Source organism: Condylura cristata, unplaced genomic scaffold, assembly GCF_000260355.1.
Source record: "Condylura cristata isolate star-nosed mole 26May11 unplaced genomic scaffold, ConCri1.0 scaffold00011, whole genome shotgun sequence".
NCBI classification, from domain to species: Eukaryota; Metazoa; Chordata; class Mammalia; order Eulipotyphla; family Talpidae; genus Condylura; species Condylura cristata.
The window spans coordinates 43,904,262-43,920,742 of NW_004567112.1; positions in this window are offsets into that span (position 1 = coordinate 43,904,262).

Sequence of the window (16,481 nt, forward strand, 5' to 3'; positions counted from 1 at the left end):
AGGTTTTTTTCAGACACATAGGATCCTTGGTAAATACTTATCCCTCATGAAAGCTTGGTTTCATTATAAAATAGGAATAAATACCCCTTTGGAATATACAATTTAGATTTGTCAGTCAGGAAAATGACCGTGGAATAGTGGTCTTGATTTTTGCTTTTCAGAGTCATGGAACTTTTAGGAGCTGGGAAGTGCTAAGGATTCTCTCCCAAGGAAAACACATGTATATGCTCACAAAATGTTGTGCAACATTTCTGAGATTGCAAGTTTCCTTGGAACCAGTCTTCTAGGTGGGTGGAATGTGGCATCACAAAGTCTGGTAACAGGCAATACTTGTAGGTCCAGGTAGAGAGGATGGCTGGCCAGAAATCAAGGAAAGCTTAGTAGGGGTTTCCCAGCTGGTGGGAGAAGGAAAAAGTAATGAATAATGTTTCACTGAATAGGGAGCTGGTGCTGGGAATGACAAGCTATAGGTATCAGAGCTAAAGCATAGGGACTAAGATCAAAGAGTATAATGTCTGTCTGAAGACTTTTGGACTTTTAGGTTAGCTTCAAACTCAGGGAGGGGCTAACGCTTCAGTGTTTCTGGAAATCTGGTGGGAAGGAAGGAGCTGGGCAGAGAATCTGCCTCATTATTACAACTTTGGTGCTATCCCTCTTTGAAATTTTAGTAACTTGGCTAGAGATGTGAGTATATTATTGTTTTCAAATCTTAACACATTCACTTTGATACCTGAAGATGTTCTTCATTTTTTATACTTCTTTCATCTTGTGGACTGTTACTTATTTGAAGTTATCTTTAACATGCCACTCTGTATCACCAGCCAGTTCTTTTCCACCCTCTTACTGGGAAACCCACTGGTCTTTTTGCCTTGACCTTTCTCAGCAAAAGTTAAGCTGGCAACATTGGTTAGTCCATTTGATATTGCTGAAACTTCTCTGGTCTCTAAAATCTTAATGCTCAGAAGTGTTGTATTATAGTGTCCTTGACTGGGTAGAGTTGGTTCTCAAGAAATGTTTGTAGCTATATTGAATAGAGTGATTAAGTGAGAAATGAATTGTATACAGATAACTGAAATGTCTGCTACTTGCTTACCATACTTTGATATCTCTTGAAAGACTAATGTGGCACTAGACTGAGGTCTGCATGTACTTATTGAATCAGTAGCTTGGGCCAGTCTTGATTATTCAACAGAGTGAACAATCTGTCTACTTAAGTGATGAAATTTGAAGACATGTAACATATTAAAATAGTGTTATGTACTTTGATAAAGTAATGATTGCTATCACTATTAGTTGCTGGAGTTTTGAAAAATGACAAGAATAAAGGAAGAGACCAGTTAGTTGATTGGGGGTGGGTAGGTGTGTATAACAATAAGAGAGATCTTCAAGTAAACTCACTTTTCCATTCTGGAAAGTGCTAGTTCTATAAAGTGAATCTGTGGCCTAAACAGAAGTGCTTAATGACAATTCATTAAAATGTAGATTTTAAGAGCCATGAATAGCAAGTGATGGGATGTGAAGGAGAGTCTAATTCAGGTATGAGAGACAGAGCAAGTAATGCAAGAGGACTTTTGTGCTTTATGATACTTTTCTACACAGACTGATTACAATTGTAAAGGGTGGTTACTTTTCCCCTCTTAAGCCTACATTTCGCAGATTTGTTGCTCAGATTGACCTACACGTCTAGGAAGAAAAAGCACATATAGGGCCCTCCCTGGTGGCACAGCGGGTTAAAGCACTACACTAAGAAGCGTAAGCCACTTCCGCATGAGTTCCATTCCTGCCTGTCCCGGAGGAGCTCCACATGGCGAGACAGACCTCTTCTGACTGGTCCGCTGCTCCCCTCAGCAGTGTACTTCATCGATCTGCCTGTTCTGCTCCCCACTCTGTCCTTGGTGAATCCTCTCACCCTCCGCATCTCTGGCCTGTACCTCAGTTCTATATGAATAAATAAATAAATCTTTAAAAAAAGAAAAGAAAAGAAAAAGCACATATAAAGACTAAATCAGTATAATTTAGAATGAAATTTTGTGGACATAGGATTGTCCAGTGCAAATTAGATGAATGCAGCCTGAGAAGGAAAGAAATTTAGGGTTTGGAGAAATTTTTGTCAAATGGGAAAGTCTCAGCAAGTAAAAAGAGACCTTCCCCTTTCTGAGATAAGTGAGTTTTGTTTTATTTTTATTTTTAAAATTTTTAAAAGATTTATTTATTTATTCATACAGAATTAGGCTACAAGCCAGAGGTGCAGGGGCAGTAAGAGGCTTCACCAGAGACAGAGTAGGGAGCAGAACAGGTGGATCAACGAAGTACACTGCTGAGGGGAGCATTGGGCGGGTCAGGAAAGGTCTGCCACGCCATGGTCACCTCCGGGTCTGGGGATCAAACTTGCACTGAAGCAGCTGTTGCCAGCTTGAAGTACTGCATCCTAACCTGTTGCGCCACCAGGGAGGGCCCTGTTTTTTTTTAAGTGACTGAAAAAAATATAACACCCCTCATAAGAAGTCATAATACTTTGAAGTGGTTAAGCTATGTGCATGTGAGTGCGAGTGTGTGTATAAGTGTGTGTGTGTATGTATGTCTCAGAACCCAGACTAGTTAAAGAAGGAATCCTGAGAGACAGAGAAGGGAGATCATTTAGCTTGGGAGCAATCATACTTGACTCATCCCTGCTTCCTCAGTAACACCTTGGCTCCTCAGCACCCACTTGATGCCAACACTTACTGTCCAGGTGAGAACCCAATTACTTCAAAAAATGGGTGAAACATTTTAATCTTACTTACTTCTTAGCAAGAGATTAGGACATAGGGGAAAAATAAAGTTCAGTTTCAGTATGTATCTAGGAAAATATAGACTATATAAAGTTTACCTAAAGTGGAATGTAGGCTATATAAAGACATCTAAAATTTCTGAAGGAGAAATTACCTTTGAAAGCCATCAGGAAAGTCTTCAGGGAAATGGTGATATTGAAACATAGCATGGAAGGATGAATAGGGTTTAATAGGGCATGAATGGGAGAACATTTTAAAGAGAGGGGAAAAAGTCCAAAGAAATGTGTCATGGCAAAAAAAAAAAAGCTTGGGCCCTCCCTGGTGGTGCAACAGGTTAAAGCACAGCACTATGAGGCTATCACAGCCACTGCAGCAGGAGTTCGATCCCTGGCCAGGGAGGTGACCCACATGGCACAGCGGACCTCTCCTGACCTGCCCTCCACTACCCTCAACAGTGTATTTTAGTCCACCTGCCTGTTTTACTCGCCCCCCCGCCCCCCGTCCCTGGTGAATTCTTACAGCTGCTGCACCTCTAGCCTGTTCCCCAGTTCTATATGCATAAATAATCTTTAAAAACAAACAAACAAACAAACAAACACAAGCCTGTTGCAGAAACGGCATGTGATTCAATGTAGCTGGTAGTAAAGTACATCCGGTAGATGGAACAGGTTGTAAGAGACCCTGAATGTTAAGATTTTGTTTAGGATACAGGTAAACTCACACAACTGGCCAAATGTAAATGTTCATCTTTTAAAAATTCTCCCTTATAAAGACTGCTTTTTATTGACATTTTCTAAACATAGGGGCGCAATTATACTTTGCTAAGCCATTTCTCAGTGTATTAAAGGTAGGGGCCTGGCTGAGTTAAAGAGCACTTTGGAATTCTGTGATGGCAGGTATTTTTTTTTTTTCTTTTCTTTTAAAAAATGTATCGCCTTTATTACGAGGTCACTTACATGAGGCAGATTATCATGTTTTCTATAAATGACCAAATCAAGTTCTCTGATCCTTCATACTATTATTACATGATGGACTTGACTTCTTTGACTTTGTTGTCTTTTTTTTTTTTTATGTTTATTTATTTATGCTTACACGAATGGGGTATAAGCCAGAGGTGAGAGGATTCCCCAGAGAGAGTGGGGAGCAGAACAGGCAGATCAGCTGTAACATACTGCTGAGGATAGCAGTGGGTGCCACAGGAGAGGTTTGCTCCACTGTGTGGATCACCTTCCTGAGAGGCCACAGATCGAACTTGTGCCGCAGTAGCTTGCAATAGCTTGGTAGCACTGTTTTTAATCCCAGTGCCACCAGGGAGACTCTGACCTTCACTTTGCTGTTAGAAAGTGGGGTTATCTTCTGAGGCCCAGAAGTTCTAGGTTCTTAAATTCTAAGAAGGACCTCTTCCTTCAACTATGATTGAAGTGAAACCATGTGATTTCTGAGGTGAGATCACAAAAAACAATTTGTCTTCCTCCTGTTTAGGGTATCAGCTTTTGGATCCCTTAAACCTGCTGTGTAGGAAATCCATCCTCTAAGAAAGCCCAGAGCACTCATAAGTCTTGGGAGGTGATAAACAATGTCAACCACCAGAATTGAGTGAAAAATGCCTCCAGAAAATTTATTTCTTTCCAGAAGTTGAATCACCTCAAACCTTTAGGTTCTTACTACTGAGGTTCTAGAATCACCTCCACTGTATTCTTTCCAAATTCCTGGGAGACAGAATCAGAGTGTATCATAAAATTGTTATTTTATGTGGCTACTTGCAGGATAATTTGTTATGCGGGTAGTAGTAACTACTAGAACAACAAACAGTGACACCCTTTCCTAGTTCAACTCTCAATGTTTAGAAAGGCCAGTGTTGCAGTGTAGGGAGGAAGGGAATTCTTGTTTAGAAAGCTCTCATAGGTGATTTTATGTATATATTTTTTCATTTGATCTTCCTAACATTGTAAGATGAATATTGCCAATTGTATTGCAGAGAGAACTAAAGATCAGAGAATGTTAAATGACTCTCCTGAGGTCATGCAACTGAAAAGCAACTCAACTTTTCTGGTTCTGTAGTATAAAAGATGTGTTTCCCTTATGTCTTAAGGCATCTCCAGGGTAGCTCTGCTCCTAGCTTATCTCTCCATTGGATGGCACACTTGCTGAGCACCTGTGAAGGAGATAAAAAAGGAGACACAGACATTTTGCAGGGGTGGAGTGGGGAATGGGATAAAAAATGGGGCGGGGGTGGGGAGGGAAGTGCACAGGATTATGGTGATGGCACACGGGTGACATGGTGATGGGAAACCCGCGGAGATTACAATTGAGATGGGAAAAAAAATGTACAAAATGATGTAAAAATAAACTGTTACATAATTTAAAAAAAAGGGAGACACAGTCCTTGCTCTTGTAGCAGTGATAAGCATTTTGGTGGCTAGATAATTATATGCCCCATAGAAGGATTAAAGAAACAGGGGGTAGTGATAGAGGGCTCACTTTACTATCTTGGGCAGGGAGGTGGGGTGTGTGGTGCTGCTTTCTAACTGGTGCAAGTTAACATGGTCATAGCTCCCCATTTTTCCCAAATAGTCTTGGTTGGTGCTGTTTTCTCATGAAATTATTAATAGCACTTCCTTTTAGTTGCACAGGTGTCCTGTTTTGAATGATCAATTACATGGTTGCCTTAGGGTGGTACTTTCAAGTTGAACTTTTTCAAGGGAATAGGGTGAAGTGATGTGAAATAGCATGAAGGCAGTGAGTAATGACCCATAACAAGTAGTAGAATGTATTAACTCAATGAAAATTTGCCATTCATTGTACAACAGAAAGTTAAATAGTGATTTTGTCTAACATAAACAAATATTTAGTAGGCATCAATTGTGTGCAATTAAAAATCGGAGATGACAAAAACAACCATGAAACTGTTTTCAGCAAACCAAACCAAGCATATTGAACTGGTGCTCTAAAGTGACCTAATTGTCTTGTGTCTGGCCAAACTGGCAAGGACTGTCCACATCTCTCTTGAGGATAATGAGGGTAAATGAATCTAATACAAAGACCAGTTTGCTTTTCTCAATCTACAAACCATGGGCCTCAGACTTGCTTGGAGGAAAGGGGAGATTAAAAATATTAAATCCAAGACTCCACCACAGACCCCAATGTAATTCACAGAAGACTTGGCAGGTAATTCTGCTACACCTTGAAATTTGATGACCTCTGGCTTTAGATGCTTAAGATCAAGGCCCGAACACTTGGGATTATTCTTTGTTGGTTTGCTGTTTTGAAATTATGAATGTATTAAGAACTTGGACCAGGGGAATTACCACAGGGCCAGTCAGCTCTGGAGAAAAGATGTAGTTAATCTTAATTTCAAACTTCTTCCCATATTACAATCCCACCCATGAGAACGAGGAAAGTGTTGCATTGTTTAATTACAAAAAAGGGGGATATGTTTAAATATTAATATTATTCTTGTTGTAATCTCTATCATTGGGATTAATATCAAAATGGGCTTGCTAAGTACTCTAATAATATTTTGGGACTGCAGAAAATAAGTTGCTGTGTTGGTCTGTGTTTGATCCATTCTAGCCAGTTCTTACACAGTTGGGCAAAGAGGAGAGTAGTAAGTAAGTATCTTGCTGACTGAAGGTGGTGCCAATAGAATATCTCACTTTCTCTAGACATTCATGACAGTGTAAATAGTAATTTATAACAGAATGAAAAATCTGGATGTTAGAAATGGGATAGGTCTTTGACTTTTTAATCATACAATGTATAAATTGAGACCCAGAGAAAGGAAATGCTGCTGTCAATTCTCGCTCTGCTGCTTCCCATCTGTGTGTTCTTAGACAAGACACTTACTTGTCACTTATCAACTCTGAGATGCCAAATAATAACCATACCTTACTTTTTATAGTTTTAGGGAAGAGTAAAGGAAAGGAGAGCATGCATGAGAAGTGCCGAGTTTAGTACTAGGCAGAGATGTTAGCACTCCTTGCTGAGGTTCTGTTTACTTTTATCAGCTAAAGTCACAAAGCTTTAAGATCTGGTCTAGACCCAGATCTCCTGACTCCCTGCATTTTCCATGGTATCCATGGAGTTTCAGAGCTCTTCACATCAGATATTGGTTTCTCCACACTGTCAAAGGCTATTTTAAGCCCTTCTTGCAGAAGAGCCTGAGGTCAATGAGCCTTGGCTGGCTGCCTCCAGTCGCACAGTTTGTACTTAGGGGTGTGTGGCCTTTGTGCTCTGGCTGACCATCTGTGCCCCAGTGGAACCGGTGCCCCTAAGCCTCTCTGTGCCCCTGAGCCATGTAGTGACTTCAGTGGGGAACTGAGGCCTAAGATGCCTGATTGATTTTATATGGTAGAGTTCCCCAGGGGGTCTGGGAAATTGAGGCAGGGCAAAGTGTGTGGGTTCCCAAGCAAATTGCCTGGTTCCACCAGTTACTGTTTGTAAGATTTGAATAAATTACTGGCCACCAGAAAGCCCCTCAGTTTCCTCATTTGTAAAATCTGAAACATGAATGTCTACCTTGCAGGATTGTTGAGAGGCTCAGTGAGGAAATTCATACACACTTAAAGATCTGGCTCATAGCCTGCAAATGACAGCTTAGTGATACTTTTAGGGAAGTTCATGCATTTGGAGAGGATAGAGCATATGCATAACTTCTCAATGGAAGGAAAAAAACTCAGAAAATTGTAATTTGTAATGAGTCATGCAATTTCATGCAATCATATTTTGAATATCATAAAAGGTAAGGCTGATATTGAGAAGTGGTTGAAAATATTTTATGACCACTGATGGGGTAAGTCAAGGAACTGGCGTTAGTCAGATTTTCTCTGCAAAGCAAAAAATGATGGTGCTGTCTACATTGCCCTTTTCTGTTTATGAGGTTACCCCTCCTTTCCCCACATTCCTGATTCTCCCTCAGAGTTTGTTATGGCTGTTGAAGAAATTAGTTTAAAGTAACTATGCCAGGCAATTCTTTCTATGTTCATAAACCTACAATGTAAGTAGTTTGAAAGAAATTATGTCAGTGGAGTTCTTTAGCATTTATACCAATCAATGAAATAATAGACGGCTATTGGGCAGGTTAGTGGGCAAGTGAAATGTATTTTGCTGGATTCAAAATGAAGAAAAACATTACTAGATTCCTTGAAAAGGATTAGTGCGGCTTAACTAACATGGTTGGTGACTGTCAAAACTGGTTTCGTAAGACTTCTGTCATGGTGAATACTGACTACATTAGTCAGGATAGGCCAAGTAATGCTGAGGTAATGAATAACCACAAACTCTCAGTAGCTTAAATAACAAGATTTCGTTCTTCCCTGTGTGACATGCCCATATCAGTGTGTCTGTGTTCCAAAGTAGCTGCCCCTGGCACCAGAAGGATGGAACAGCTACCACTGGGCATGTTGCCAGTTATCAGGCAACGTGGATACCAGGGAAACAGAGTACTGGGTTGTGCCCAGATTTTTCAGGCTCCCACCTGGAAGCAGCACATACTATGTCAGTGCCAATTCCTCTGGTCTAAGCGTGGGCAATGTCAATTGTAAGACTTACGCATTTGGAGAATATGTGGCATGAATGGATCCAATGCTACTGCATGTCTTAGTAGTCAGAACCTTCTTAAAGTTAAGGAGGTAACACATTCTTTTTGCCTTTCTCCAACACCATCAGCAGAAGCACGATAAATCTTAGGTGCCTCACTGACAATAGAGTTGGGAAAAAAGGGTGAAAGAGTACCCCAAAACTTGGCCTTTGCTCCCCCCTGCCATTTTAGCACTATCCTCCATCCCATGTACCAGGACTCTGATTCTGGAATTGACTACCTGGATGATCCTGGACCATTGTTTAGCCAACCCCAAACTTCAGTTCCTTAAATCTAGAAATGGATTGCTATCCTTCCCCAGTAAGAGTGGAAGGAGTAGGCATATGTAAAAGCCACTGAGCAGTAAAAGCTTCTGACCCTGGCCCTTGCCTGATGGTCTCTCTGGGGGTCCATCACCCTCTTTGGGGTGCCTTCCTGAGGGGTGCCTGCTGTCCTCAGGAGAAGCTTCTCAATTTCCTCTGATCTTTTCCCCATTTTTTTCTCTCCTTTGATTTCTATATCCAGACTCACCTACTTGATATTCTGTTTCTCCACAATTCAATTTTTACCAAATTGGGTAAAAGAATTTATTTTAATTCACTAATAGATATTAATGGGTTTAAATTTTCCTAACCTCCAAACCCTGTTTGACCTCAGGGTGATTCAGGGCAGACTCAGAAGTCACAGACTCATAGTAGGTCCAAAATGAAAGGATCCCGAGGATTCCTCTGATGATTTTCAAGTTTTTTTTTAACCTGAAAAATAATTCAGAGCACTACCTATAAAATATAAAGATGCCTGCTCAATTGTGAGGCATTGGGCATTACCTCCATTTACACTTTTCTCCAACTTGAAAACTCTAGAACACATGAGCAAAATTGCACTGATTCTAGGTCAACCCTCTGAATGTACAGAAGAGAAACTGAGGCTTAGAGAGAAGAGGGGACCATGGACCCCACAAATTGGCAGTTACTGGCGTGGGGTTAGAGTCTTCATCACCTGAGTGCTGATCTAGAGCTTCTACTCTGACACAGCTACCTGGAAAAAGGTGGTCAGAGAAAAAAGGGATTATTTCTAATGACACATGGAATTTACTCAACTAAGGGCAAAGCATGTATGTGTTTTCTTCTGAGGTCCAGGGTGACTTTAGTGAAAGATAATAAGATATAAAAACTTCTAACTCTAAACTACTGGTTTGAATGTAGTAAGGCTGTTACTCAAGGTCATTATTGTGTGATGGGCTATCAAAGGCCTATGTGAGACGTGTGGGATTTTTATGAGCTTGTTTTTATTATAGTAGAATTTTTAAAGGCCCCTTATGTACAAAGCGCTTTGAAAACTCTAATGGGGCCCCATAATCACCTGCATAATTATGAAGGTCAAATTGTGCTGAACAAACTTGAGAGATATTTTTGACCAAATTAGTGGATGAATAGAATAGAACATTAAAAATAAAACCCAGAAAAACTTTTTTTTGGCTACCTCTTTCAGCTCTTCTTGGCACAATTCAATCTCTCCAAGAGTTGGAGAAAACCTCTCCTCTGATGCAGTTTCCTACTTTTTGTAAACTGAGGAGGTTTTCTTTCCCTGAGTTAAGACACAGAATGGACAGACTATATGAGAGATTTCAGAGTATAGGTTTAGCTGTAGTAACTATTCAGATAATTTGTTTAAGAAACTTGGTTCAGTTTGTTTTTAGCCCTGCCCCCCCACTGCCTCACCATCAACAAATGCTCCCCAAGAGCAGGCCTGGCCTCACCGGATGTCCTTCTATAGAGGTGCCTGTTGCTTTCACTTGCCATCCTCAATTTTCCATCAAACACCAGGAAACTTCAAGGATAGAAAAACAATGGACTGTTTCCTTCCTCTTCTTTAAACTATAAGACTGAAATGAGGCCAGGCGTGAAAATAAAGGTCACTGTAGGTCATAGGTAACAGAAGTTAAAATCCACAGGTCTCAGTGGGTCCCCAGCCCAACCATGGTCAGAATGGCCCTTGCCATTTCATTAGGGTGCTTCTCTTAACCGAAGTCCTGCCTCTAGCTTTGTAAATATTTTGGGCTAACATTTGGAATCTGAGCCTGCTAGAAAGAACTCCAGATCATGAGAGGGAAGAATTGACACAAAGCCAAGACAAGTTGGGGAAAGTTTTCCCTTTTAGGGACTTGGCCCCAGCAACTTAGAGCTGTCGTTATTATTGGTAGCGACAAGTACAGTTCTTAAAACTCCAAACTTAATACTCTCCACTAAGCTGTTAAGATGTTTTTTCCTGACATTTTTTATTTTCTCTGTAACATCCTTTGGCTGCAGACTGTTTTCTTGTGGCGAGACAATCTGTGGCCAAATAACCCTCTCTGACTGCTAAGGTAAGTGCCCCAGCGCAGCTGTTTCCTCCTCCCCCAAGTGAGAAGAAGGAAGCCACCCTTCTAATACTTAGCAGCAGCTCCTAGTAAGTGTTGTGGATGCTAAAGAGCAGATGTGATGATTTAAGGAGTCTGACCTGTCATACTTGATGGGGAGTGCTAAAAGTCACAAAGCGGCAGTGTGACCTTCAAAAATTGTAGCTATGCCATTGAGAGAGGTGAGCGTGTGAGGTTGATAGGTGAGGCAGCAGAGGACTTCGAGGGCCATTCATCTTTTGTGCTTCCATAAAATAAAAGAAATAACTGAATATATTTTATGACGCCCTTGATAAAGTCATATATGTTAAAGTTATATGTTATAACATTTCCTTTGACCTGAAAATTCATTTTTTTTTTCTTGTTTTAAAGGAATTAAAATGTTTTCATTGGTTCTTAAACATTTGTGCGATATAGACTCTGTGTTTGTGGTACTTAACAGTAATTAGCCTTTACAACAGGAAACAAATGCTTCCTTGGAAACTGAATGTATATGAATTAGGAAAGTTTCATTACTTATCACAATATAGATTATAAAATGCATTTGGTTCATAAAATGAGAGATTAACTTCATATGTATTTAAATTCACAAATGAAGTCCTCACAACTAGCAATAGGTTTATATACAGAGTGTTTGACATTCCAAGATTAATTTGAAGCTTTTATTTGGAGGCAAATGCTAGAGGCGTTATAAATAAGAAGTGGTCAGATCTTGAGTCAGTTCCTTGGCTTCACTATCCACAAATCTCGGAAGCTACTTTCCTCCTCAGGCAAGTTATTTTTCTGACTTTGTTTCCATCTCTGTAAATGAGAGATAATGATAACTACTTCGTCAGGTTATTGGGACGATGAAGTAAAATTATGTTTATAAAAAGCTTGGGATAATACTTGGATAATGTACTATTACCATCATCATTATGAAGTATTATCCTGTTTGCCTTATGAAGAAACAGGTTCCCCCACTATTTTGCTAGATAATCACTTTGCTAAGTTGAGGCAAGTAATACATTATTCAAAAGGAGGATATAGCCAAGATTAGAATTAATCAACCTATAGCATGTGAACAGAAGATCGGGAAGGAACAAGGGCATTTCAAAGATAGTTAAAATACAGTCCTGGCTTCAAGAAAAATGCTTCATATCTGGGAAGGCAAGGCACATCTAGAAAGGGTCAGAAAGATGATGCTGATGGCGCAGCATGTTTTATAAAGTGCAGCACTGCAAGCTGGCCACACTGCTTGCAGTTCGATTCTGGCCCTGGAGGTGACCCACATGGCTCAGCAGACCTCTCCTATCTCCCCTGCTATTCCCCTCAGCAGTGCACTTTGTCAATCTGCCTGTTCTGTTCCCCACTCTGTCTCTGGTAAAACCTCTCACCGCCCCTGCACCTCTGACCTATACCCCAGCTTTGTATGCATAAATAAATATTTTTTAAAAATAAAATAAAAAAGAAAGGGTCAGAGTGTGACAAGGACAGTGGGTGAGCTTGGTGAGTGATTGAGAGGGGAAAGGCTACTGTGGTGGGAGAAGAAGGTGTCACTGACAAATAAGCTTTACTCAGTAGGGGAGGATCCCTTGTGGACATTTCCATGGGGAGATAGAATTTCTTGCTTTTTGCTCAACAGCACTCACCCCATCCTCTCTATCTTGCCATATTCTAGTTTAGAAATGTATCATATTTCATCCAGATGAGCAGTGGTGGTTTGGTGCTGCTCGCCTAATATGAGAAGAATTGAACCAGATAAGCAGGAAACTCCCATGCATTCAACTGAACATAAGTCAGAGTCCAGCAAAAACACAAACACAAACTGTACTGGCAGTGATAATAGTATTGCTTAATAATATGCTTTTAATTGATAACGATTTTATGTTTCATTCTAAATTATACACTCTTGTAAGGTTTGTGAGTATTATTCTCATTAAAGGGAAAGAAAACTGAACTTATTTTTTTTTTTTGTCTGATGTCATAGAGCCACATTGGGGGCCTTTAAGAGTAAAAATTAGGTCTTATGGTCTGTTTAAATTTACAAAACCTTCATGTTGGTGCTGCTCAGTAATAAAAAAAAATTATTGAGCCCTCACTATTTATTTGACATAACTATTACAAGGGGAGGCATCTCAATTGCATTTATAGTTGGGAAACTCAGGCTTGTCCAGGTCAAGTAGCTTATTTCATTTCTGAGATCTTATTTGAGGTTCATCTGACTTGAAAGGTCAAACTCTTTTCTCTGTCTCATTGGGTATTATTATTTGAGTAGTTGTGACTATAATTTTTAAAAACTGAATATTGACCCATGTAATAAACAAGCCAAAATTATCCTAAAATAGTATCCAGTTAACAAGTTTGAAAAAAAGCTTTCCTCTTCTTTACCCCATTGTGTTGAAAGGTTGATTTTTCAGAAATTAGACTGAAGGGTAGGAAAAACTATTCATCCCACCTTTGTAGTTGATCACAGCAAGTTATATTTGTGTCCTGGAGGGCTTAGTCTGAGACCTGTGCTAGAACAATGCTGACCTTTGTAACTGCCTTGCTGAGTGAGGTGAGAAGAGCTGCTGAGCCAAGTGGGGGAGCCATCGTTGCTTATAATTTGTCTGCACACAATGTTTTTAGGTTTCTCCATGGGGTTCTATGAAACACCAAGTCTCCGCCATGCATCTTATGCAGCTATCAATGCTCATAGCATTAAATATGATACTCCCACTTTTCAGAATAAGGACAGAGAGGAGAGACACTTGGGGTTGACTTCAACCTTGTACCCATCATTATTCATGGTGGCTTGCCTGTATGTTGAAATAGCCCCCCACTTCCTGCCTCAGTGAATTTTCATGTTGCCTTGTTGAGCCTAAATTTCTTTGACAGTTATGGGATTGATAAGTAATAAATAATAATTCTGAACAATAACATTTTCTATGAGCCCAGAACATTTTTTGGAACCCAGTCAGGTTCCAAATTTTAAAAATATTCTACAACACCCTCTTTTAGTTAATGGAAGCATTGTGTTCAAGATTGCCACTGGGTCTTTATTACTATTTTGTATTAGCTAATTGGAAAACACCTAAATTACAACTGGTCACCCCCGCAGTTTAGGGTTGATTAGACAACCCATGACACTTTTTTCCCTCATTGGCTTTCTTACTAGTAATTATAATGTCTTGCCCATTGGATTAAGTTAATTTTCCCTCATCCCCTCTATAGTGTTCTTCCTTGCAACTATTCCGAAATATCCTACGATCTTGCATCTTTTTTTTTATTCCATATTTCACAATGGACACAAATAACCAGGAAAGTTTAAGTAATTGTCTGGTTTGCTTCGGTTCTTTCAAAGGAATAGATAAATCATCATGCTATAACACAAGAGAGGAAATGACAGTTTTTTTATCTTATGTGCAGGTAGCCTATATTTACATGAGACCACAAAAAGTTCCTGACAGGATGTTATTGATTGCATTTACCCAATTGGGGCGTGAGATGAGTCTTCCTGCCACATCACAGAACATGTTCTTTTCATTCCTCTCGGAAATCAAATCCCAGATCTTCTGGTTTCTCCTATAAAATCATTAATTTTTTAGGGTAGAGACAGATTGCCCAGGTTCCCAGACAGATTTCCTATTAGTTATTTTTCTAATTGAGCTCCTTTCTCTGTACCAGTCAGTGATAATATCCTCTCTTGTTGGATGCTTTGAATGAGAGCTTGAAGAAACTAAGTGAAGATCAAAGATCTATTGTAGTAACATAGGATTACTGGGTTCCAGACCAGTTTTTGAGTGATGTATGAGTATTAGCTCATTTAATTGTCACAAGACTTTATGGTGGAGAGACAATTTTTATCCTCATTTTTTTAAAGGTGAGGATCCTGAGACTGACTTGTGATTCACCTAAGGCAGATCCTATTCCCTCTCCTCTCCTCCACTTTCTTCTCCTCCCCTTCCCACTCCCCATCTTTTCCTTTTCCTTCTCTTATTTTACCCCATCCTCTTTCCCTCTGCTTGGCCTTCCTTATCCTCATTTCTACACTTCTTTCCTCCCTCCCACCTTTCCTAGTCAAAATGTTAATTGAGTGTGGATGCTGAGCAATATTATGGGTGCTAGAAATAGCAGTGAATACAGCAGACAGAGTTCATGCCCTCATGTTGCTTAACCACTTTCCAATTACTGCCCCAAATTACGCATTCCACCAAAGAGCTTCCCCAGATAAATCCCTGCCCAACTTCTCACCCATGTGGATAATCTCAACTCTCCTTCTGTTTCTATCCATTTAATTAAATAATTCAAGGGGTTATATTTTAGCTAATGTGATGGCTTCAAAACCTTTTTGTGTCTATTTTTGATTATGTACCCTAGGTATCTTGGTACATGGGTTTCCCTCCTGTGAGTGGTCACAAAATTCAATGTAATTGCTAGACAGTTTATGTTGCAATGAGAGAGACACTTGGGACATGATTAGACTCACTTCAAAAAGATTTTATTTAATTTTACCTGATGAAAGCATTTTAAAAAGTTTAGTTTTCAACAAGTGTGGTCATGAAGCTGGTTTAGGATATGGGAGTGGAGCACTTAACCCTAAAAGCCCCGAATCATGATAGATTTGGACACTGACCAGAATTTCATTAAGTCATTCACCCCCTAGGGAAAATTTCTAGACACAGATATGCCCCACTTGTTAAAATTTCCTGCTATGCCACATTGCTTTAAAAAAAAAAAAACCTATGTTTATAATTGCTTTTACCAACTGCTAGAAATCAAAGGGGATTTTTGCTCTTAAGACATAGGCAAAAAGAAAAAATGGTGACCAGTGTTTGTTTTGCTACAATCATTATAAAGGCCACACACACCTCAACTTTTGACACCAAGGCAGACTTATATAGAAGAGGTACAGATGTGCTTGGCATGCATGCCATGACAGCTTTGATGATGAAGTGTTCAGCGATGACTCTCTTCCTCTCCTTCTTCTACCTCAGTCTCTTCTACCTCCCATCACCCTAGCCTCTGACAACTCAGCCTGTAACACTCCATCATTCCTGCTTCTCAGCTTTCCTTTGTACTCTCTGCTTTCATAATTCTGATAAGTGAAACAACACTGTATATTCTTTATTCCACTTTATACAGATTGTGTATTATATCACTCCTGCATTTATTTTATATTAGTGTCATTTGAGGTTTTTATTTATATTATTTTTTTTGGTCTGAGAATTCGCAGACATTTTTCTGTATAAGTGAAATGTAATTGCTTCTTTGGTCATGCCATTTCTGCATAATGATTTCATAGGAACAATCACTTCTGGATAACAAGGGAAACCTGTATTTTAATTATATTATGTGAGCTCACTCTTCCATCTCCCAACTTCCCCACACCTACTGTTACACTTCTCATGTCAGGTGGTACAAGGGAAGCCATAGTCTTTATGTATTTTTAAAATTTTACTTTGTAAAAGTATAATTGGGGATAAACTTAAGTGTGGGTTTAGCAGACTATATTTTTATGGTTTCTGGTAACTTCTGTGTAATGGCTAGCTATCCCAGCAGATGCACCTCTTCCAGGAAAATTTCTGTTGCTCACTGTGCCAACTTACCTTACATAACACACAAAGATTCAGAACAGAAGTTTGTTCTAAATACTGTTAATTTGTCTCCTGCCCTGGAAGTACATGGATGAAAGAGGAGAAACAAGGTTTAAAAGACATGGCATGGAAGGACAGTCTGGATAATTCTAAATTTTACAACTCATACACAGCAG